Source organism: Lemur catta, chromosome 7 (assembly GCF_020740605.2).
Source record: "Lemur catta isolate mLemCat1 chromosome 7, mLemCat1.pri, whole genome shotgun sequence".
NCBI classification, from domain to species: Eukaryota; Metazoa; Chordata; class Mammalia; order Primates; family Lemuridae; genus Lemur; species Lemur catta.
Genome location: NC_059134.1, coordinates 64,500,439 through 64,525,116, shown reverse-complemented (window position 1 = coordinate 64,525,116; position 24,678 = coordinate 64,500,439). Strand labels below are relative to the sequence as shown.

The 24,678-nt window shown below is 42.2% G+C and overlaps 1 protein-coding gene across 1 annotated transcript in view; it reads left to right on the top strand.

Moving 5' to 3' along the window:
* Positions 1-9,249: 9,249 nt before the first annotated feature.
* TRIM66 (tripartite motif containing 66) overlaps positions 9,250-24,678 on the top strand; it is a 55,214-nt gene continuing 39,785 nt past the window's right edge. The window contains exon 1 of the mRNA XM_045557461.1: positions 9,250-9,302. The gene's annotated coding sequence lies outside the window, so the exon portion shown is untranslated. The remainder of the gene's footprint in view (positions 9,303-24,678) is intronic.

The window sequence follows — 24,678 nt, the reverse complement described above, 5'->3', positions numbered from 1 at the left end:
TTATTCTCTCTGCTTTTGCCTCAGTGGCCACTCCCTCTCTGACCTCACAACACTGTGGTCTTCATCACTCCTTCAGGCTTAATCATATACTGCATGTTATCAGCAGAAAGAGGGGTCTTGAGAGGGGTAGGCAAGGTCTAAGAAGAGGCCATCCTCTATTTGACATCGGAACTGGCTACTAGATGCATAGGAGATGAGCTGAGTTGCCTGGAAACTACCCTTGGGAAGATGATCTGTCAATGGAGGTAAGCTGGGCAAAGCCTTGGGAATGGAAGTTAACCACCAGGTGTGTTGTAACTGGGGCCTGGAGTGAGGACAAAGACTGTGCAAGGGATGGAGGTAGGGTTCTGGTACATCCCTTCTGCTAGGACACCCCTTCTGGATAGTTTGCGAGGTTCCTTGGTTATAGAGGAGCTACATCCTGTCCCTCAGTCCACCAGAAGGTCTCCCTGAGTGGACCCAGAACTCCATGTTGGGGTCTGTGCTCACCTAACATTCTTCTCATCAATGCTTTGATCTCCAGGGTAGAGGGAATGCCCTGGATAGTTGCCTGGCTCTGCTCTGGTTTTCTAACCAGATCCCTCCTTCATAAGGCAACCATGTGACTTAAACGTACAGCTCATGTGGGGTTTGTTCAGTGTGGGTCAGTTTCCTGAGGTTGATAAACTCTGAGAGAGCAGACAAAGCTGAGTTTTATATCTGCAGAGATGAGTAGCAGCCAGATGTTCAGCATTAAGTGACGTCTCCATCCACACTGGCACATAGGGCATGACCTTGGACTTGACCACTGAGGTGTGGTGTCTTTCTCTGTGACATCTCTTCTGAAGTAGAGCATGGCCTTGTGACATCTCAGGCATCTGGGCTCCCTCAGAGAGTCAGGGTCCCAGAAAATACCTGTGAAATGAATGAAAGGGAAATAATGCTAGGCAGCAGCCTGGTGAGGCAGGTAAATGGGGTGCTGACTCTTGTGCTACCCCAAGCCTTTCTCCAGGTGGCCTTGGGAACACACTACCACCCTGCAGAGGACCCTGGTTGTCCCTCTCCCTTTCTCTCCTCTCTGGGTTCCTGTATTTTTCATTAGTCCTTCAGACAACAACAACAGCATGGACAGATTCAGCCATGTTTTCTTGCTCTCCATCTAGATGTGGACATTTGGAAATAGTATGTTGCTTTCGTTTTTCAAGTAGAGGACTATTAGTTCACAATGGGAAGAGCTAGGGTTTCTGCTCTTTTCTAAGTGAGAATTAGAAACTCATAAATACAAATTTATTTCAGAAAGAGTTGAAAAAGTATATATAATTGAAAAGATAGTACAGGCCGTCAGTCTATAAACATATGAAAAAATGATAAACATAACATCACTAATCATCAGGGAAATGCAAATCAAAACCACAGAGAGATATCACCTAACCCCAGTGAGAATGGCTTTTATCAAAAAGTCCCCAAACAATAGATGCTGATATGGGTGCAGAGAGATAGGAACGCTTAAACACTGTTGGTGGGACTGTAAACTAATATAACCTGTATGGAAAATAGTATGGAGATTACTCAAAGCACTAAAAGTAGACTTACTGTCTGATCCAGCAATCCCGCTGCTGGGTATTTACCCAAACGAAAAAAAGTCATTTAATCAAAAAGACACCCGTACTAGAATGTTTATTGCAGCACAATTCACAATCACAAAGATGTGGAATCAACCCAAGTGCTCATCAATTCATGAGTGGATTAATAAAATGTGATATATGTATACCATGGAGTACTACTCAGCGATAAAAAATGAATTGATACCTTTTGCAACAATCTGGATGGAACTGGAGAACATTCTCCTAAGTGAAATATCTAAAGAATGGAAAAACAAATACCACATGTACGCACTATTAAATTGGAGCTAATTGACCAGCACTCATGTACACATATGGAAGTAAAGCTCAACAGAAATCAGATGGGAGGAGGGAGGAGGGGATGGGTGAAATCATACCTAATGAGTATAACATACACTATCTGGGTAATGGGAACACTTACAACTTTGACTCAAGCAGAAGAAAAGCAATCCATGTAATCAAAACATTTGTACCCACGTAATACTCTGAAATAAAAAAAGCATAACTTTAGAGTTCATGTAGAAATTTTAATATTTCCTCCATTATATTTTTCCATGTAACATGCGCATAGTAGGCAAACAGAAAATAACTAAATTGATTAGAAAGCACTGACAATTTTCTGCCACTGAGATCAGTTTTGCATCTTCCCCCTCCCCTGGGATTTTTTTTGTAGTAGCTATGACTCCTTGATTCTTTGGAAGGAAAAGCCTGATATTTCATCACAGTTAATTCAGTAGAGATTAAATTTAAGGTATATGAATTTAAGAAATTGGCATGTCATCAGAAAAAAAAAGTACAATATTAAAGAAAACTGAAAAAATGTAAGTATAAACACCTCAAATCATTCCACCCTATAATGGTACTTTCATTTCAAAATAATATCACCTTTCAGCTCTTGTCTACATGGAGACATAGCTGTCTGCAAAGTTGATGATCATAGTATACAAATCCTTTTGTATTTTGCTTTTAATTTATTAACACAGCATTTTTCTGTGTCACTACCCAGTCTTTGTGATTATTTTTGACAGCTGAAGAGTAATTTATCTTCAGCATGTACTGTAATTTTTGAGCCATTTTCTTATATATTTTGTTTTCAGTTTTTATTCTTATTGTATTCTTTGCTGTTAGAGACAATGATGCAGTGAACATTTGTGTGTGTATATATAATTTTTTCTTCTGATGAATAACGTTGTCTAAGACAAATTCTTAGGAGTGAGATTGCGGGATTATAGCCTATGAACATTATGATCCATTTTGTGGTGCTGTTTGTTTCCCAAATGACTTGTATCAATTTATGCACCAGCAATATGTACAGTTGCCAATTGTATTTCACCTTCCCCAGGCTTGGGTTTCTTTTGTTGTTGTTGTTTGCTTTTATCAGTAGTTTTTGATATATGGCATTTAGGGGGAAATCCATAGGATCACAACAGGGGTTTTCTTCAACACAAAGTAAAATAATCTAATTTGAGGATTTGGGACTTTTAGGAGTCTTTCTTTCCTGTGTTTGATAGATTTTTTTAAAAATCTCATTATACTACATGGCAATTGTATTCCTTAAAGCTTTGATGGAAGGAAGCTAGGATGGAAAACTGTGCTGCCATTAAACTCAGAAAAGGAAAATGTGAAGAGGGGAATGCTAGCATCTTTGAGAGTATTTTATCCAATAACAGAAAAAAGAGGCACTTAAATATTTGGGTGTTAATTTAATTTCAATGGATAAAATTAGTGGAAAGAACACAGAAACTTGGGTTGGTTTCCTAGCTCTATTTTCATTAGCTGAATTGTATTGAACAGACAGCATATTCTCTTTGAATCTCAATTTTATTGTCTGTATAATGAAAAAATAATGAGATTCATTCACTTATTTTACAAACATTTATTGAGCATGTACTATGTTCCAACACTATACATAGGTGCCAGGCAAGTGAGGGTACATAAAATTGTGAACAAGAAAGAGAAAGATCTGGCCGGGCGCGGTGGCTCACGCCTGTAATCCTAGCACTCTGGGAGGCCGAGGTTGGTGGATCGCTCGCAGTAAGGAGTTCGAGACCAGCCTGAGCAAGAGTGAGACCCCCGTCTCTACCAAAAAATAGAAAGAAATGATTTGGACAGCTAAAAATCTATACAGAAAAAATTAGCCGGACATGGTGGCACATGCCTGTAGTCCCAGCTACTGGGGAGGCTGAGGCAGTAGGATCGCTTAAGCCCAGGAGTTTGAGGTTGCTGTGAGCTAGGCTGACGCCACGGCACTCACTCTAGCCCGGGCAACAAAGCAAGACTCTGTCTCAAAAATAAATAAATAAATAAATAAAGAGAAAGATCTGCTCTAGGACTGTAAACAATCAAACCAATAATATATCACATACAGCACAGTCTAGCAAAGAACAGGTGCTCTCTTATTACCTAGTGTTTCTCCCTCACATTGTCTCCCTAAAATGAGCATTATTTTTGATGATAATTTGTTCTGTACTACTCATGTAAACAATCTTTGAAATTCTTAGTTCCAGTGTGATATAGAATGACTTGTTCCATCATTCCTTGGCAAAGTTAAAGCAATCCAGTAAAGTGTCAGCCATGGTGACTCATGTCTATAATCCCAGCTATGCGGGAGGCTAAGGCAGGAGGATCCCTTGAGCCCAGGGGTTCAAGGCTGCAGTGAGCTATAATCATGCCACTGTACTCCAGCCTGGGCAACAGAGTGAGACCCTGTCTCTAAAAGCAATTAAAAAAAAAAAAAAAGGAAGTCCTGTAAATATTTCCCTTTCCTCAGATCCAGATGGGGTAAGATGTTAAAAGGGGGTGATTTGTGGCAAGGTAGAGTTATATGTGAGGATTTCTGCCCTTCCATACTTTCAGTTGATATTTCATTTAGTCCAAGTTTTTCCATGACTTAAAACAGGTCATGGCCAGGCATGGCTGCTCACGCCTGTAATGCCAGTACTTTGGGAGGTGGAGGTGTGAGGATTGCTTGAGGCCAGGAGTTTGAGACAAGCCTAAGCAACATAGTGAGACCTTGTCTCTACAAAAAAATGAGAAAAATTAGCCAGGCATGGTGGCACAGGCCTGTAGTCCCAACTATTCTAGAGGCTGAGGTAGGAAGATCACTTGAACCCAGGAATTCAAGGTTACAGTGAGCTATGATCACGCCACTGCACTGTAGCCTGGTAGACAGAGCAAGACCCTGTCTCTAAAGAATTTTAAAAATAGATAAAAAATAAAACAGGGGTCACAAGCTGGTTGCTGCTGGTACATGTTGTTTGACTCATGGTGTTTTCTTATATATTTTTAAATTTAATTATTAATAGTTGTCAGCATTTTAAAATTTAAATAAAAATCTGAATTTTTGGTGTTTTGAAAAACTAAGATTTGGAAACACTGGGCCCACATTCTTTTAAGTGGAGCCCTTCACTTATATAGACTGCTTGGCCCTTGTAGACATTTGAATTTACTACCCCTGGCTTAAGTACAGTTTTCCAGACTCTACCCTGTACACTCTGTCAGGTCTCGGGAGATAGGAGGAAGGAAGAGCTAAATTATGGTGAGAAACAGCCAGAGGAAGAGAGGTAGAAATGGGGTTGTTTGACCTTCCCCCTTGTTCTTAGAACAGATACTCCTTGCTTGGATGTGCCTTTTAACAGTTTACTCTCTTGGAGTTACTTAAGTTGCTTTTCTTTTTTTTAATTTCAAAATATTAATTAAGGGGTACAAGTGTTTTTAATACATGGATATCTTGTATATTGCTTAAGTCAAGGCTTTTGGTATACCCATCACCAGAATAGTGTTCATTGTGCTCAATAGGTAAGTTTTTATCCCACCGTCCCACCCTCCTTCCTTCTTAGTTTCTCTTGTCCTTTATATTGCTTTGTGACTGTGTGTACCCATCTATTAGCTCCCACTTATTAGTGAGAACATACGGTGTTCGGTTTTCCATTCCTGAGATTCTTAACTTAGGATAATAGTCTCCAGTTCCATCCACATTGCTGCAAACAGTTGTTCTTCTAAGACAGATATGAAATACCTATTTCTCTGTGTTCTTACCTTGTGTAGTGCTTACTGGTGGTAGAAAGCCATGCCACCTCTCTGAATTCCCAGGATAGTTGTTATGCAACGCCTAATGCAGCAGTTCTCGAAGGTGGTCTGTATACACTGTGGGAGTCCCTGAGATCCTTTCAAGGGGTCTACAAGGTCAAAACAATTTTCTTTCTTTCTTTCTTTTTTTTTTTTGAGACAGAGTGTCGCTTTGTTGCCCTGGCTAGAGTGAGTGCCGTGGCATCAGCCTAGCTCACAGCAACCTCAAACTCCTGGACTTAAGCGATCCTCCTGCCTCAGCCTCCCGAGTAGCTGGGACTACAGGCATGCGCCACCACGCCCGGCTAATTTTTTCTGTATATATTTTTAGTTGTCCAGATAATTTATTTCTATTTTTAGTAGAGACGGGGTCTCACTCTTGCTCAGGCTGGTCTCGAACTCCTGACCTTGAGCGATCCACCAACCTTGGCCTCCCAGAGTGCTAGGATTACAGGCGTGAGCCACCGCGCCCAGCCAAAACAATTTTCATAATAATGCTAACGTGTTATTTGATCTTTTTACTAGGTTGACATTTGTACTGATGGTGGCAAAGCAATGGTGTGTAAAACTGCTGTTGCTTTGGGCACCAAACTGATACAAGTCATTGTATTCTTCACTACTAGTCATTTGCAGTTAAAAAAAAAAAAAAAGAATTGCTTTAACTTAAGAATGTTCATGATGAAGCAGTAAAAATTTTATTAAATCTCAATTCTTGAATACATTTTTTTATATTCTGTGTGAAGAAATTGTAAATATGCAAAAAGTACTTCTGCTATGTATCAAAGTGAGAAACTGCACTTGTGCTATTGAGCTGTAAGCTAAACTAGCCTTTTTACTTTTTCATGGAACACCAGTTTTACATGAAAGAACCACTGACAGACAAACTGTGGTTATTCAGGCTTGGGAATTTGGCAGGTATTTTCTGAAAGTGACAGTATTTATTGCCAATAATAAAATTTAAGCTTTCAAACAAAAATTAGAATTCTGGTAAACTCTCATGGAGTTTGACAGCTTCTCAATACTTTTAAAGAATTTTCTGATGAGATTAGAGGTGAGATTGAAGAGTATCATTTTTTTGGTTATGTAATGAAATGTGTGCATATTTGGAACATCTGCATAAGTCATTGAACCAATATTTTCCAGATGACCAATGCTTGGTATTATAAAATTATGCCTGGGTAAAAGAACAGTTCAAAGTGCAAGACAGGTAAGTGGATTTCAATGAAACGGAGTAAGAAAAGTTCATTGATGTAGTTTCAGGTTCCACCTTACAACTAACATTTAAGAAACTACCACTTATTGAATTTTGGTGTGGTATCAAAGAAGAATATCCACAATTATCTGATAAGGCTATTAAAATACCCCTATTTTTTCCAACTGTACATCTATGTGAGGCTCGATTTTCTTCATATACTGTAAACTAAACAACATATAACAGATTAACTAAGCAGGTATGGAAATCCAGCTGTCTTCTATTAAACCAGACAAGAGCTTTGCAAATATGAAAAAAGAATGTGTGACTCTTCTCACTAAATTAATTTTTTTAAATAGTTAATTTTTCCCAAAAGTATGTTATTCATGTTAACATGTAAAAATTAATTAATATTTTTAAATGTTCTCAGTTTGAATTTCTAATGTGAAAAAGAGCAATAGACATTACCTGCATAAACAAAATCTCTTTGGGGTCTTCAATAACTAAAAAATGTAAAAGGATTCGAAGACCAAAAGTTTGAGAACCAGTGGTCTAATGAAATAAACTCAGCCATACTTAAACCTTTTAATAGAGCCTACCCTCACCTCTGCTGGGACTGCTTCTATGGCGGCTTTCTGCCAAATAATTGCCCCTAGAGCCCCGGAAGGAATTAGAGATGAAAGTCCATCCATTGCTTTATGTAGTGGCACCTTTCTGGGTCCCAAGCAGCCAGGCCTCTCCCAGCCCCATTACCCTTCCTTGTTAATAGGCTTGGCTCCCAAAGACTTCAGACTAGAGTGAAACTTTTTTCTCAAACTTGCATAATTACAGAGCCCCAGATTTAAATTAAATTTTTCATTTTGTTTCTTAAACAAGTATAAATATAAAACTGGGTACAACTTCCTTTTGCTTTGAGTTCTAATGCAATTATAAAACTAAGTACAGTTTACAAATTATAAAAAAGCTACAAAACCAAAATCATCAAATTAACAATATTAATTTTGTTTAACAATATTAATGTGTAGATGATGTTTTGCTAAATGAAATTGCCACCGCAACTTAAATTTGGTGCTCACTTTTATGGCTTAGTTCAGCAAACATATGCCACAATGGTGATAGCTTAATTTCCCCAACTCCTTTCTCTATTACAAGTACCGTAAAACGTTCATCATTATGTGCCACAATGTCATTCAGACTTCACCTGGTAAGAACCCATTATTTATGTATTAAGTCTGCCCCTCTCTCTCCTCATTAACCTGAGACAAGTAATACTGCTTGGTGTGAACTAGATCGTGAACTCTGAACACTGCCCCTAAAATGTGTAACGGCTATGTAGATGGTCCATTCTAGAGCATGGTGCCATGGGCTTGTAGTCCCAGCTATTCAGGAGGCTGAGGCAGGAGGATCACTTGAGCCCAGGAGTTTGAGTCCATCTTGTGCAACGTAGTGATACCCTGTCTCAAAAATACAAAAAACAAAAACAAAAACTCTATTGTTATAATGAGGCACTAATTTAAAAAAATTACTGGGAGATCTCATGAAAATATGAGCATAGACCTCCGCTTGAGAACATTTCAATAGTTAAGTAAGAGTGTGGAGTTTGGAATCAGACTGCCCTGGATTTGAATTTGAACTGTGCCGTTTACCATCTGTCTTTGTGCATGACCCAACCTCTCTGAGCCTCGGTTTCCTCAACCTGTCCCTCATGTTTTTATTTAATTAGTAAAAGTATCATAATCCCTATTTCCAAGGATGGTTGTAAGGATTAAAATGAAGTATATAAAGCACCTGGCATAAACTTGGCACTTAATAAATTTCCTTCCCTTTTCCAAGATTAAAACTTGGATCAAGCTTGTCTACCAGTAAGGAGAGGCATATGTCTGGGATGCTTTTGAGGGCAAAGAAACTCTGTAAGACACACACAACCTAGCAGACGCCTCCAGGCTTTGTTTTCCATGGTAGAGATGCTGTACTATCTTTTTGGGCCCACATGAGCAGTTAAGCTGAGGCATGAGCCTCCAGCTCTAGGGAGGGAGATGCCTAAACTTCTGACCCCTTGTTTTCTCTGAGGCCTCTCTGGCCTATCCAGGAGCTTCTGCCCCAAAGAAATAAATTACTGTGCTTTGTGTTTCATTCACAGGGAATGGAGCTTGCTCACTCTATGCGTTGCTTCACGCTTGAGGATATCAATGGAAAAGCCCCCGGCATGGGCATGGGCATGGGCATGAGCTTTATGGGACTGCCACTAGCTGACCAGAAACACTGTTCTAGGAATGGACAGATGGAGGCTGTGGTACTGACATGCTCATCGTGCCGTCACTACCTGTCAAGTGTGGGCTCTTGGCTTCTACCCTGCCAGCATTTGCTCTGTAAGGACTGCTTCCAGGGCTTGATCCAGGAACTAGAGCAGATTGCCAAGGCTCACGGGACTGTCCCAGATGGTAAGTACAAACGCATCACAGGTTCACCTCCTTCAACATAACAGGTCTTTTCCTGTTTTATAGGAAGTGAATTTCAGGTGGAGAAAGAATCAGAACTTAAACACCCAGGGGACACTCATGGCTGAAAGCAATTCTTTGGGGAATCTCTGAGACAAAGCAAATCCTCTTGATGCCTAGTATATCTGTTGTGTAAGCAGGAACTTTTCATGTTTAGGATTTCCTTACTAAGAAGCCTGGGAAGGTTTTGATTCAAGGTTTGGCTGACTCCCCAAATGAAGAGGATGTGTTCTGCCTCACTAAAACTCCAAGGCAGAGGGGAATGGCTGGCCTCGTAGAGTTGGTCAGGAATAGATTTTGAACAGAAATCACGCTGACTAGTGAACCGTTCACTAGTTAAGCTGCTGCCCAGCAGGGAGGAGCCTGTGTCTTGCTCCTGAATGTCAGGTTTCCTAGGAAACAATCGCATTGAGAACTGTGAAGTCCTTGGAGACAGGAACCAGGTCCCTTCATTTCAGTGTTTTAGCACAGGGCATGTAACAGAGCTACAGGGAGTATCCGTAGAATGTAATCATACAATGAAAAAGTCAAATAAGCTGGCAACACTTAGAAACATCATCGTTGATCTTTTCCGTTTGTTTTGTTCTCTGCAGTATTTCAAAAGTGATTTGTAGCACAAATCTAGCTCTCTTTAAGGCATTATGGCATTGCAGTTAAGAGTGGGCTTTCACTAGACTAGTAATGGGTGTACCCATGGCGATAAGCTTCTCCAGTAGAAACTAGGGGATTTTGGTTTAGGTTCTTTGGCGGTCGTTAAGGGGGAGATGATGGAAGCATCATGGTAGTCAGGAGACTAGGAAACAAAATAAAGATGCCTCGGGAACTGAGTGTGGCAACGGAACCTTAAGAGGCTGGGTTGGAAATCACGGAGGAAGAGAAGAAGACTCCTATTGGGACATGTGACTACAGGTTAGGGGCTTCTGCAGCACTGGCTGTAGGAAATGAGGTGAATGCACTGAGTATATGCCCAACCTTCAAAAGCCAACAGAGAAACAAAGCGCCCTTTTGTGGGTGGCCTTGGTCAGGCCATTTCTGAGACAGACCTATAAAATCAGTTTAGCAGATTTGGAGAAGTTTCTGATGTGGAGATCATCACACAGAAAGATGACCAAGGAAACCCACAGAAAACTTTTGCATATTAACATCAAAGTAACAGATGCAGACCTGAAAAAATGTAAGATTGCCATATATTTTCTGGAGTATTTGCCAGTTTGTGTCACTTGGAATAACTTTGGTTCTAAATCTAAACCTCCACAGCCACTTTTAAGTCATCCAGAGGGACAACTATGATAAAGATAATTCTGGTATCCTACAACTCAGCAGGTTTAGGTCCATGCCATTTGGCATCAGCAGACAAATGGTAGCACATTGCTAGTGGGTTTATTCAAAAACTGCTATTCTCAAATATTTTGGACAAAGTACCAAACTTTCACAGAAATTGCTGGATACACATATCCTACTGTATATTATGCCACACTCCCCCTCCTCTAGCTGTTCAGGGTAGCTAATTCTTGTCATTAAATACCATTAAGGAGAGGGCTTTAGACTATACCCTTGTAAGACCATATAATTGAAATTGTGAAATCGCTTGTCTATAAGTTTAGTAAAGCCAGTGGTCTTCAGTGAAGAAGGAAGGGGAGATAATCCATATTGCCACTGATGCAATAATGTATTCTGGTTATTTGGAGGCTGAAAAGTCAAAAGACACTGAAAAGTAAGTAAGGGGAACATGCTAATAGAGGAAGAGGGCCATTGGGTTCTTTTATAATTTTATTTGCAAAAAGACTGCTTTATTCTACTGTTCAGTGAGGAAACATATGTGACAAATGTGAAGTTGTGGTTAAGAATACATCAGCAGGCTGGGCGCGGTGGCTCACGCCTGTAATCCTAGCACTCTGGGAGGCCGAGGCGGGTGGATCACTCGAGGTCAGGAGTTCAAGACCGGCCTAAGCAAGAGTGAGACCCCGTCTCTACTGAAAATAGAAATTATCTGGCCAACTAAAAATATATATAGAAAAAATTATCCGGGCATGGTGGCACACGCTTGTAGTCCCAGCTACTCGGGAGGCTGAGGCAGGAGGATCACTTGAGCCCCGGAGTTTGAGGCTGCTGTGAGCTAGGTTGACACCACGGCACTCACTCTAGCCTGGGGAACAAAGCGAGACTCTGTCTCAAAAAAAAAAAAAAAAAAAGATAAAATAAAATAAAATACATCAGCTAGGCCATGTGACCTGTGGCAAGTTATTTAAACTTCTAAGCCCCAGTTTGCTTATGTGATGAGTGACAAAATGTAGTGCTTGCCTCATAACATTACTGTGAGGATTAAATTAAACGATACATTTGTGCTTAGTATAGTGCCTACTACCTGGAAAATTCTGTTAGTGGTTATTATTAAGGAAACTGATAGATATTCAGAAAATTCAGCTACTAGGGCATAGCAATTCAAACACAGTTCATTCATTTGCAGTTAATTCATTTGCAAGTTATACAGTAATAATTGGTATGAAGTGATAAATAAAAGTAAGGTGCCACAGGCCAGGCATGGTGGCTTGTGTTTGTAATCCTAGTACTTTGGGAGACTGAGGCAGGAGGATTGCTTGAGGCCAGGAGTTCAGGACCACCCTGGGCAGCATAGCGAGACTCTGTCTTTACAAAAATTAAAAAAAAAGAAAAGAAAAACAATTGGACATTGAGTTCCCAGTCCAGCAAGCAGCTGTCCCTAAAAATAAATAAATAAATAGGAAGATGCTACAGCATTCCAAAGTGTTCTCTGATTTACCCTGAAAAGATTACATTAATGTTTCACAGTTACAGTATGGGAAATAACAATGAAATATTAAATAAACGTCACTTATTCAGAGGTTCCTGATGATTTATAAACAAATCACAAATAAATTTTGCTTTACGGTTTACACATTTTGCCTCACTCCAATCTAATAACGCTGTGAAATACGGAGTGTGAGAACCCTTTGGTAAGTGATCAGTGTGAGACAGGTCCTATGCCCCCTCGCTCCAGGTCTCATTTTCTTTCTTCCACTTTCTCTGTGTCTGTTTGTGATAAACATGTCTACTTTTCTTGGTACTAAATAGTTAGCAAAAGCACATGCTGAAATATATTTTTTCATTAGGTAATTATATACCCAGCTGTCTTCCAAGCTTGTGATCTACATCGTAGCACTTTGCTCAGGAGTGAATCCACATTCACTTAGAATACTGAACTGATGGGGAGATTCTATGGAGAATCTTTGAGGACAGAACAGACACGCCTTAGCCATCAAGTGCAACTCTATTTATATGTTTAATTAAAAATTTTTAAATCGACACATAAAATTACATATATAGTATACAACATGATGTTTTGAAAGTATAACTACATTATGGAATGACTCAATCCAGCCAGTTAACATATTCATCACCTCATATAGTTATTATTTGTGTGGTAAGAATACTCTGCATCTGTTATCTTAGCATCTTTCAAGAATATGCTATATATTAACCATAGTCATCATGCTGTACAATGGATCTCTTGAACTTATTCCTCCTATCTAACTGAAATTTTGTATTCTTTGACTAACATCTCCCCAGCCAGTCCACCCCCAACCACTCAGCCCTTGGTAACCATCCTTCTAGTCTCTACTTCTATGAGATCTACTTTTTTAGATTCCACGAGTGAGATCATATGGTATTTGTCTTTCTGGGCACAGATTATTTCACTTAACTTAATGTGCTCCAGGTTCATTCATGTTGTCACAAATGACAGGATTTCCTTTTTGAATGGCTGAATAATATTCCATTGTGCATATATACCACATTATCTCTATCCATTCATTCATTGATGGACACTTAGGTAGATTCCATATCTTGGCTATTGGGAATAATGCTGCAGTGAACATGGCAGTGCAGATATCTCTTTGATAGACTGATTTCATTTCCTTTGGATGTACAGTAGGGCCCCCTTATCTGAGGTTTTGCTTTTCAAATTTTCAGTTATCTACAGTCAACCATGGTCCCAAAATATTAAGATACTTTGAGAGAGAGAAAGAGGGACCACATTCATGTAACTTTTATTATGGTATATTGTTATAATTATTCTATTATGTTATTGTTGTTAATCTCTTACTGTACCTAATTTGTCAATTAAACTTTGTCATAGATGTATATATATATCTGAAAAACATAGTACATATAGGGTTCAGTACTATCCACAGATTTGGGCATCTGCTGGGGGTCTTCAAAGATATCCTTCATGGATAAAGGGGACTACTGTATACCTAGTAATGGGATTGCTGGACCAAAGGCAGATCTTTAATTCCTACATCCATAGTCTAGTTGAGATTCTCCCAGCAACTAGGAAAATGGGTCTGCATCACATCTCAGGCTTTGAGGAGATCAGCTGGGCATGATCTTCGAAAGCTAGTGATGGGGACTAGAGTAAAGCTAGGAGTGTGCTGAGTACACAGTGACTTAGCCATGCACTGGAATGGCTTCCAGAGCTACAGACTGTGCTGGATATTGGAAATGGATCTACTCAGCCAGTGAGAATATCTACTTGGGGCTATTTGCTTTTAAGCCTAATGGTCCCAGCTAAAATTCTATCTGGAAAGTTGGCATGATTACCAAAGTGATACTTTAAATAAATGTAGCAAGATTTGAAGGGAGCTAGAATCCCTGAAACTGACATGTACCATGTGCTGGCTCTATGGGCAAGATCCTCAGGGTTGCTGTGGTTTTATTAGTTGTTTTAGGGAGGGGAGATGGCAATTAATTGTATATGTCCTTCCTCATGTGAGTAAAAGGAACATTATTTTTTCTCTTCAAATCACCTAAAGGACAAATCATGGCTGGGAGACTTTGCTTCTGAGATGCAAATTCCAGAATCTACTTATTTAGTATCTTACTTTTCCCATTTTCAAGGGGGAGATGCAATTGAGATATGGTAAAAACCCTGATCTGGAAGTCACAGCACTTGGAGTTTGTCTGGAGTCTCTAGTACTAATTGACTGGGCAACCCTAGGCCTTCTTTGGCTTTTAAGACTCTACTTGAGCTCTAAGGATACCAAGTAACCACCATAGCCCATGCTTCCTGAAGCTAGCAAAAGGTGACAGCATATCCCTTGTACACTGCTAATGCTGAAAGGGAGAGCAATCACCGTCCCTCAGTGGGCAGGCCTTGGGGCTTTAGGAAGATCCAAAGGGAGGGAACTGATGCAAGATGCTACAACCTTAGAGTCAGAGAGGGAAATGACTCTTATCTTAATGAGCAGCTCAGCTGGAGAGATTCTAATGGTCTTGGGCTAGGATAGGAGGCAGAGGCAGAGGGTGAGATCTCAGCTACAGGAGTCTGGGAGGCAGGTGACTGCTGTTTGCTTGTTCCAGGTGCTGAACACTGTGTCCAACCTTGTGCGGTCTGTTGTGGGCAGTAACCCAAGTCTCCTAGGTGGAGGGCAGGCTGCTGAGCTGGGCTGAGCTGGGTGTACAGCAGGTGCAGAAGCTGGAGCTCTGGAGCCCTATCAGTAGGGTGGCTTTTTAGTTTATGAACAGTTTCCTCACCCTAATTGGCTCTCAAGGGCCCTGGGGGTAGCGCTGGCACCTCAGAACAGTACCCATTACTGGGAGAGCAATTCCCTAGGTAATGGAAAGAAGGAAGGCTGTGTTTTGGGGGGATGTGCTTGCTGCTGCCAGTACTGCTTAGGAGGCTATAGCTAGAAAAGATTTGCTGAGGGAGGGAGTTCAAGGTGAATGTGATTGATGGATGAGATCTTGGAGAGGCCTCTTGTCTGCTGGAACTCTCTCATTCAGGAAGGACCAGTCATGGTTGAGTGCTGTGGAGGCCAGAGAGCAGGAAAAGCCCTTAGAGTTAACCTCTGACCCCTCACTGCATAGATGGGGCTTCGGGAGTCCAGAAAGGGCTAGAACCCTACTGAAGGTCAAATAATTGATCACTTGGAGAGCCAGGAAAAAAGTCTAGTTCCCTTGCCTAATAGTCTAGAACTTGCCTGAGCTTGAGGGCCAGTAGAAACTGCAGACCTAGAGTAGGATGTTGCCCTTGGTTCCCCTACTGTCTCTCTTTCCAGGGCCACTTGGAAATGGGATCAGTGGCTTTGCATGGAATGTGTCAGTGTAGCAGTTTTTGTATTGACTCTTAAGATTTGGGGTGAGAAGAGATAGAGTTGCTACCTGGGTCAGTGAGGGTCAATCAAATGAGATAAGCAGGTAGTCATCCTGTCTGTATCTTCTGTATTCCACTGTGAGTACTTTCTTGGCACAGAAAGTCTATTTCACAGCCAGGTGGTTCCTAGGAGCATGGGCTCTGAAAGATGTGGACCATGTATCTATCTCTAGCCTCAGCCAGTCACCTGGCTTTCCTGCCCAGATTCTGACTCTTGGCTCAGATATGCTGCCTGGCTCTGCCCCCATAGTCCCTGGGATACCCCTGCCTGACCTCAGTTTATTCTCTATTCTTTCTATGGTGATATTTTTTCTAACCTCACTTTACTTATTGCCACTGTGGTTATGCTCCCAAATCCTCTAGCTTTGACCCTGTTCAATTCTTCTGACTCTAGACCTGCACTTCTAGCTACCTAAAGGCTCCCAGTTGCTTAAAGTTTGGAACAGAAACTTAGCATGGCCTTCAAGGCTTTTCCCAGTTTGGTGCCAAACTAATTTTGTAGCCTTACCTCCTGCCATTTCTCTACATCTTCTAGCCTTACCAGTCTTCCCAACGAGGCCTCATACTTAGACATCTATATTTCTCTGTTTATGGTGTTCCTTCCTCCTGAAAGTCCTTTTCTTGTTCATAACATCCTATCCAAACATGAAGGTCCAGCTCAGTTGTGATCCAGTTATAAGAACTACAGTTCACAGGGGTGGGAGTGGGCTCAGGAACAAGCAGAAGCCCCATAATCAGAATTTTATTCCAAAGGGTGAGGCTAGAACAATTTAAGGAGCTTTAGGCCAGGAGTAGGTAAACTTTTCCTGCACAGGGCTAGATAGTAAATATTTTTGGCTTTGTGTATCATACAGTTTCTGTTACAATTACTCAAATCTACCATTGAAGCACAAAAGCAACCACAGACAATATGGAAATGAATGGATATGACCGTGTTCTTTATTTACAAAGACAGGCAGGCTATGGTTTTCTGACCCCTGTTTTAGGCTCCGTCTGGGGAAATTGGGTGGGTTTGAATCTGTGGGTGACACTAAGTAGGAATAGCTGTACAGGAACCAGGCAGGGTCAGAAAAATATGGAAGAGAATCTCAGAGAATAGTGTTAGGATGAGGCATGGGGAGAAGGCAGGGCAAATACTAAGAACAGGAGGGAGGTAATTTTGGCTGGAATATGGAATGCTTGAAGGAGAGAAGTGGTAACTCTGTTCAGAAAGGCAATTTAGGGCCAAATTATGAATGATCTTGATTAAGCTATTCTGTGGACAGTGGGAAGCCATTGAAGGTTTTGGTCAGTGGATTATGATCAAATCCGTATTTTATGAAGTCATTCTGGCTCAGTGAGAAGGACTATTGGAGGAAACAGGACTGGATACAGGAAGACCTGCTAGGTTACTGCAGTTGTCCAGGCCATTGGTTTCTGATTGCTGGTCCTTGAACCAGTGCTGGTCTGGGTACCTAAGAATTATTTGGGAAACTTGCTAAAAATACAGATTCCTGGTCCCACCCCCACATCCAAGAGATTTGAATTTGGTAAATTCAGGATTTCTAGAATCCTCTAGATTTGAGAATCACTGGTCCAGGTGAGGCAGGATGAGGCCTGATCTTAAGAGGGTATGAGGCCAGGCGCAGTGGCTCACGCCTGTAATCCTAGCACTCTGGGAGGCCGAGGCGGGTGGATCGCTCGAGGTCAGGAGTTCGAGACCAGCCTGAGCAATGAGCGAGACCCCGTCTCTACTAAAAATAGAAACAAATTAGCTGGCCAACTAAAATATATATAGAAAAAATTAGCCGGGCATGGTGGTGCATGCCTGTAGTCCCAGCTACTCGGGAGGCTGAGGCAGTAGGATCGCTTAAGCCCAGGAGTTTGAGGTTGCTGTGAGCTAGGCTGAGGCCATGGTACTCACTCTAGCCAGGGCAACAAAGTGACACTCTTTCTCAAAAAAAAAAAGAGGGTATGGATGCCAGAAAAAGGAGGACGTAAATAAAATGAGATCTGGCAACTGTTCTCTTCCTCCTCCTGGTACCTGTCTCTGTTCATGGCAGCCCATCCACTTGATTCCTGTTCTTCACACACCACCACAACCCCCCAACATCCAAATTTGGTCATGTCCTATCAGTTCTCTTTGAAATGACTCTTCTGTCCCTTTTTTCCATTTCTGCACTCATTCAGGATCCCATTAATGCTCAACTGGACAAACCTCTTCCCTGACCTCCCTGTGTCCCATCCACCAAGACAATCATAAAGCCCAGCTCAGTCTCTCTCCAGAACCTTTTTGGGTTGCCTTTTCTTTTAGGATAAAGGTCAAGCTCTTTACCTTAGCATTTAGGGCCCTTCAGGGACTTACTCTCCTGCCAATCTTTCCAAGCTTATTTGGTGCTACGCCCCCTCATCTGATTGCTCTGTGCTTTTGAATTTATGCTGTTACTTACAGTCTTGCCCCATCCTAATGCCTTTCCTCCAATTCAACCCTGTTTTTCCTTCCCCTGTTTCCTGCCTACTTGTGTGTGATTGTATCTCCCTGGGGGGTAGAGTTAGCTGCCAAGGGACACCTCCCAGGACCTTTGTGCATCATAAATGTGTGTCTTCTCTGTCTGAAGTCCTAATCCTCTGCCTGTGACGGACAGTTGGTCACTATGGCAACAGACTGTGACGTCACAGGATAAGGACTTCAGGTGAAGTGGCAGGAGCAGGTGAGTGTATAGGAGACAGATTTTACTGTCTGTCGAAGGCCCCCCCGCAAACACCCTCCTTCAGTGCTGGGGGCATGGAGGGATATCTCGGGCTCCTGCTGTTTTTTAAAATGATGCGGTGAGAGTGTGTGCCTGGCTTCTGCGTGCTGCAGCAGTGTAGGGCTGACAGAGTGTGTCAACTTGAGCTCTGGCTGTGCAGGCACCGCTGCTGCGTGAGCCTGTTATTCCATTCTGGATTGCTATTTTCATACCCAGATTGCATCATTCTTCCTACGTATAAACAGGGGGTCCCCAGGGCCCTGCAGCTACTCACTTCTCTACCAACACTGTTGTTGTGATGAGCTCTATTTAAATGAGCTGCCGGATCGGGGCAGGTTCCAGCCACACATGAGCACTATCATTTTGGGGAACATGGAGGGCTGAAGGATTTTTGGATCGAGTCCTAAAAGGCTGAGAATGATGGCCTCCCGAGCTGTGCAGAGGGCGTCAGAGCTAGTTCCTGAAAGTTGAAAATCTCGTTTTCTTCCTTCTGAGCTTCTATTCCAAGGCACCCAGAGGATTAGGAAGGAGATGCAGCTAGGAAGAGAGTCGCCTCTTTGAGGTCTCCCTCTTGCTGTTCAGTTTGGGAAAATTGCTGCAGAGCCTTCAAGATAACAGGAACAGGAGGAGTCAACCAAGCCCTTTCTTGCAGGAGTATCTCAGGTGAGCTAGAGAAATGCAGCCCCGGCTGAGGATGCATCAGAGAAGGGAGGAGAGGATGGAGGCTGCTCCCCCTACCCTACCCAGTACCCTGAGGCTTAGGCCCTGTAGTCTGGCTTGCTGCAGCATGCAGGGTGGGTGTTCCTGGGCACTTGGTACGCACCGTCCTCTGGGACCTGTGGTGGTCTCACCTGTCGCTCCTGTGACTTTTCTCCCAGGTGTTGCTCTAATCACAGGGCAACCGGGCCACAGGTAAGCCTGCTGGCAGCCAAGGGCAGAAGCAGCAGCAGTCACCTCAGGGGTGATTTGGATCAAAATCTGTCTTTCTATCAGGGATTCGGTATCTGGGGAGTACGTGCAGTGTGTTTCTCGAAGGTGGTGCTGCTCTGAGTTAGGGGCTAGAGGAAGGCTTCAGAGGCTGTGTGGTGGGGGCCTCAGCTGATGCTCAGTATGCTGGGACTGCCTAGGGGTGGGAGGGCAGGAACTGTTAGTGAGGATGGCCAACCTGCCAGAGGATAAACCAGAGGATTTTTTCTCCTCGCGTAGTACCTGACAGAGGCATAGGGAGGTAAAGTGTTTTATCTGTGGCTTCAGAGGTAATCAGGGACTGCTCAGTGGTTCAAGGTATTACCTGTGTTCTAGAAGGGCTATGTGATTTTTAGCTAAGTCCTTCCCTTTCTCAGGGCCTCCTTGTCAGTCTGTGTGGTAGGCAATTGGCTAGAGGAACAGTAAAAGTCTGTCCAGCTTTGGTTCTACAGGTGGGAAATGGCAGAGGAGCACCAGGCTGCTCCAGAGGACGCCGTTGTTCTGTTGGGATCAGAGCTTAGACCTCAGCTACCAAGTGTCCTAGGGTCCTGGACAAGAGCTGTGGAATGCAGAGCTTCCTAACCCTCAGATGGTTGCTTAGCGTTGGGCTCAGGCTTATGCACCTGGGGTGTATACGTCCTCATTTGGTGGCCTGAGCTGACTCAATACCAGCTTTCTGAGACCTTTGAGATTTTTCTCCTACCTCAGGCCCCTGGTGCCCAGGTTGTGTTGGCCCTGCTGTTCATATCTGAAGGGTAGACTACCCAGTGTAAGTCCCCCTTGCTGCCTCACGAAGTCCTGGGCTCAGCACACTCTCTAGGCTCCAGCAGCAGTTACTGTAGTGCCAAACCTCAGGCTGTCTCTAAGCTTGCTCATGGGTCCTTCAGTTGAGCTGGGAGTCCAGGGAGGCAATATGTGTCTTCCAACTCCGCACCAACCCCCAGGGTACCTGGGTATCAGGTCACTCTCTGTCTGTTGGGAATCTGCCCTTTTCTCTGCCGGAAGAGAAATATATCACAGCTGCATTCAGAATCTTTCTTAACTTCTTGGAGCTTCTTTTAAAAACTAGGTGAGCCTACCTTTCTCAGCTGCATGATATAGGGAACAGAACTATCAGGCTGGGCCACAGGGGAAATGGGTGCTCTCTCTAAGGTGCTGGTTTTCAAACTTGGTTGTACATGGTAATCATCTGGGGAATTTTTTTTTTTTTAGAGACAGGGTCTCGATACATTGCCCAGGTGGGAGTGCTGTGTCTGTTTACAGGTGTTATCATGGTGCATTACAGCTTTGAACTCCTGGACTCAAGCAATCCTCCTGCTTCAGGCTTCCGAGTAGCTGGGACTGCAGGCGTGTGCTACTCCACATGGCTATCTGGGGAATTTTTTATAAACTGGTACTTGGACCCTACCTCATGAAACTTTGATTTAATTGATATGAATGTAAACTGGATATCAGGATATTTAAAAGTTCCCCTTATGATTTAAATTTGTAGCAAAGTTTGAGAACCACTGCTCTATAGAATGAAACTGCCTCCAGATTTATTTTCTCCAGGCAGAAAATCTCCATTTCACTTGCATTTTCTCAAAAGGTCATATTTCTTAAAACTTTGTTCCCAGCTCCTCTGGAGTCCAGAGCTGAGTCCAGGGCATTATTAGAGTCTGATAATTATTATGGAATATTTTATATATAATCAGATTATCTAGTTAATTAAAATAAAATTATTTATTTATAGTTGAATTATAGAGAAGTATAGCTTAGTGAAAAGGGTATGGGTTTTAGAGGTGGACAGACTTGGGTTCCAACTGTAGTTCTGCCCCTGCCTTGTGTGATCTTTGACAGGTGACAACTTCTTAAAGCCTCAGTCTTTCCAACTATAAAATAGGGACAATGCTTATCTGTGAGAGATAGTTTGATGATTAAATGAGATAACATATGAAGTGCCTGGTTCAGAGAGTAGTGGTAAAGTTGTAAATTTGTCCCACGCCTCTTGGGGACAATTGTTTGCTCTTGTGACAGGTGGGGTGAGTGTCCTCAGTTTTCAGAGCTGCTCTCCTAGGCCCCTAGGCTCCCAGGAGCACCACTGGTGCCTGTCACTTCCTCATTCTGGAAGCAGAAGCCCTACCTCTACTGGGGATAATCATGTGGCCTTGGGTCCTGGCTCTTTAGTCTTCAGAATTAATGTTCCTATATGTGAAATAAAAGTGCAAGGCTGTTGCTTGAATAATTCAAACAGAAAAAAAGCACTAAATCTAAATAATATTTTATGTACAATGCAATTTAAATATGTATTTATAACTAAATTAATATTAAACATTGTAATTAGATGTTTGGTTATTTTATATATAGCTGTAAGAGTTGATATATTCAAATTGTCTAAAATAAAACTTTGTTTTGGTATCCTCATTGAAGATGGGGAATCCTCTTAAAAAAATAAAAGCTCAAGGTTGACACAGCTTGATGGGAGTTAGGGATCTTCTGAGGGAAGGGAAGAATTGCTGGACAAAGGTGTTGTGACACAAAGAGAGTAATGTCCTCTGTGTCCATTGTGGGACCCGTAACCTCCCTGGGGCAATGCTTGCACCGCTGTGATGATTCCCCATCTCTACCCTCTGCTGCAGCAGCCCCTCTTCAGAGGGGTGATCTTTTAAATTCACCCCCCGCCCCCAGCTACAAGCTTGTCTCCTGACTTTCTGACAAGGATGATAACTGGGTTGCTGTTTGGCTGTCTGTTCCTTCCCATTTTGCCCAGCGGAATATTTATGAAACCTGGTTGCTATAGGCAGAGTAAAAGGGTTGTATAATCCATATTTCCTTGCTATTCCTAGTCCCCTTATTTTAATGATGTAGAAAGTAAGGAGCAATGGAAGGGGGTTGCTTGCTCAAGGTTACACAGTCAGATAGTGCCAGCGCTGGGCCTGGAATCCACACTTCCTAATTCACAGCCTTTCCCAACCACCACACCTCTGCTTTCTTTTATCGTCTTGGGCTGGCTTTATTCGATCACCCAGAAAACTTCCAGGTGGCTTGTTACCACTTTCAGTGGCTGTGAGTGCAAGGAATACACATGGAGCACGTAATCACTTAACATTGTCAGTAGGTTCTTAGAAACTGTGACTTTAAGTGAAATGACATATAACAGCTCTTCGAATAACATGGTTTAGTTATAACATTTATGAGAAAAAAAATTGATTTCATTTTATGTTGTTTCACTTAATGTTGCAGTTTCTAAGAACCTATTGATGATGTTAAATGGGGACTTAACTATATTATTGTCTGATCTGCTAAAACTCAGACAATATCCTTTAATACCAATTGTGGATTATTTTTGTATGCAGACATGAACAGATAGTTAAAATGCAATGTGATATTTGTTATACTAGAAGGATGTTCAGAGTGCTGTGGAAACTGAGAAGAGGGACTAATTAGCTTATCCTGGGGGAAATTAACCCTGCTTCTCAAAGGTGGAACATTTGAACAGGTTTGAAAGGATGAATAGGAGTTTATATGAAAAGGAGAGGAGCAAGAAAGAGTATTTCAGGAAAAGGAAACAGCATTTTCATAGGCAAAGAGTCCTGCAAAGGTTTGGTATATTGGGTTTGGGACTAGAATGAGAATAGAGAAAGATAAGGGCAATTTGGAAAGGGCCTTGAACGCCAAGCTGAGGATTTTGGCTTTAAGGCCAAGGGAGGTAAAGGATGTGTGATGGCACCTTATCTGACCTATTCAGTTTTTTTTCTCTTTTTTTCATTCTGCCAATGAGGCTATGTTTAGTTAAATTTGTGCATTTGGTACCAGGGAGTTGGAAGCCTTGTGGAAATCGCTTTAAACAATTAGAGCAGCTTTTCTATCCTGGGGTGGATGAGGAGGGTCTCCCCAGGGTGAGCCAAATAGAAGGAAGGGACTGTAACTTTATTCCCTTGGATGATGTCACTTGTGGAGGGCATCTTTCTTCACTTCTGGCCACTGTTCTTGACAGGCAAGAGAATACCCAGGAGATTCCAGATGCAGTTCTGTCGTTAACACCCATGGCTCTGCAAAGACTCATGGGTTTTTCTTTTTTTTGCCCAAGGGGGTGGGATGGGAAGAGTATTAAAATATTATTTTATTTTATTTTTTATTTTATTTTTTTTAGAGACAGAGTCTTACTCTGTTGCCCCAGCTGGAGTGCAGTGGCATGATCATAGCTCACTGTGACCTTGAACTTCTGGGTTCAAGTGATCCTCCCACATGAGCCTCCCAAGTAGCTGGGACTACTGGCACACATCACCACGCCTGGCTAATTTTTAAGTTTTTTGTAGAGATAGGGTCTTGCTATGTTGCCCAGGTTGGTCTCCAACTCCTCGCCTCAGGCAATCCTCCCACCTTGGCCTCAAAAAGTACTGGGATTATAGGTGTGAGCCACTGTGCCCAGCCTAAACTGTTATTTGAAATGATTTTGTGGATTTTGATTTTTCCAGGGTGTATCAGTTAGCTTTTACTGCATAATAAGCCATCCCAAAACTTAGTAGTTAATAAAATTAAACTTTATTTAGTTCATGATTCTACAGGTTGGCAGTTTGGGCTAGGATGCTTGGGGTGGTTCTGATTTGAGTTGGGCTTAGCCAGTCTTGGCTGTGTTCAGTACTGTGTCTGTGTTCAACTAGTGGGTTAGTTGGGGCTAGCTGGTTTATGATGGCCTCAGGTGGGATGCCTGAGACAACTGAGGCCTCTCTCTGCATGGTCTCTCCTCTTCCAGCAATCTGAATCCCAGGTTAGATTTTTCACATGACAGTCTTAGAGTTCTTAGAGCAAGAGCAGAATTATATAAAGCCACTTGATGCCTAGGCTTGGAACTTGTTAATTGTCACTTTTGCTGCATTCTGTTGGCCAAAGCAAGTCACAAGGCCAGCCTAGATTCAAAGGGTGGAGAGTCCTCCCTTTTGATTGTAGGATTGCAAGGGTACAGTTGTGGGGAAGAGGGAGAATTTGTGGCCATTTTTTCCATCAACTACTCAGACTATCTAACTTTTTTCACTAGGGGGAGTTAATGATTGAAGTTGTTGCCTTACTATGAATGATACATGAGGAATCTTTTGAATTCAGTCTATGTTCATAGATGTCCATGTGCTTTCTCAAGTATTATCTAATTTAATCTTCACAGCAACTCTTAATTTCCCTTTCTATTTTACATATGAAGAAACTGGAGCACAGAGGAATTAAATTAGATTAAGTGACTTGCCTGGGGTCATTGGGTGGTAAATCTGGTATTTGGACTTACATTTGTCTGATTGCAAGTCTAGAGCAACTGCCATTGTATCATTCTTTTCTATTTTTTTTTAAATTTCAGCATGTTATGGAGGTACAAATGTTTAGGTTATATATATTGCCTTTGCCCCACCCGAGTGAGAGCTTCAAGTGTGTCCATCCCCCAGATGGTGCACACTGCACCCATTAGGTGTGACTATACCTATCCCCT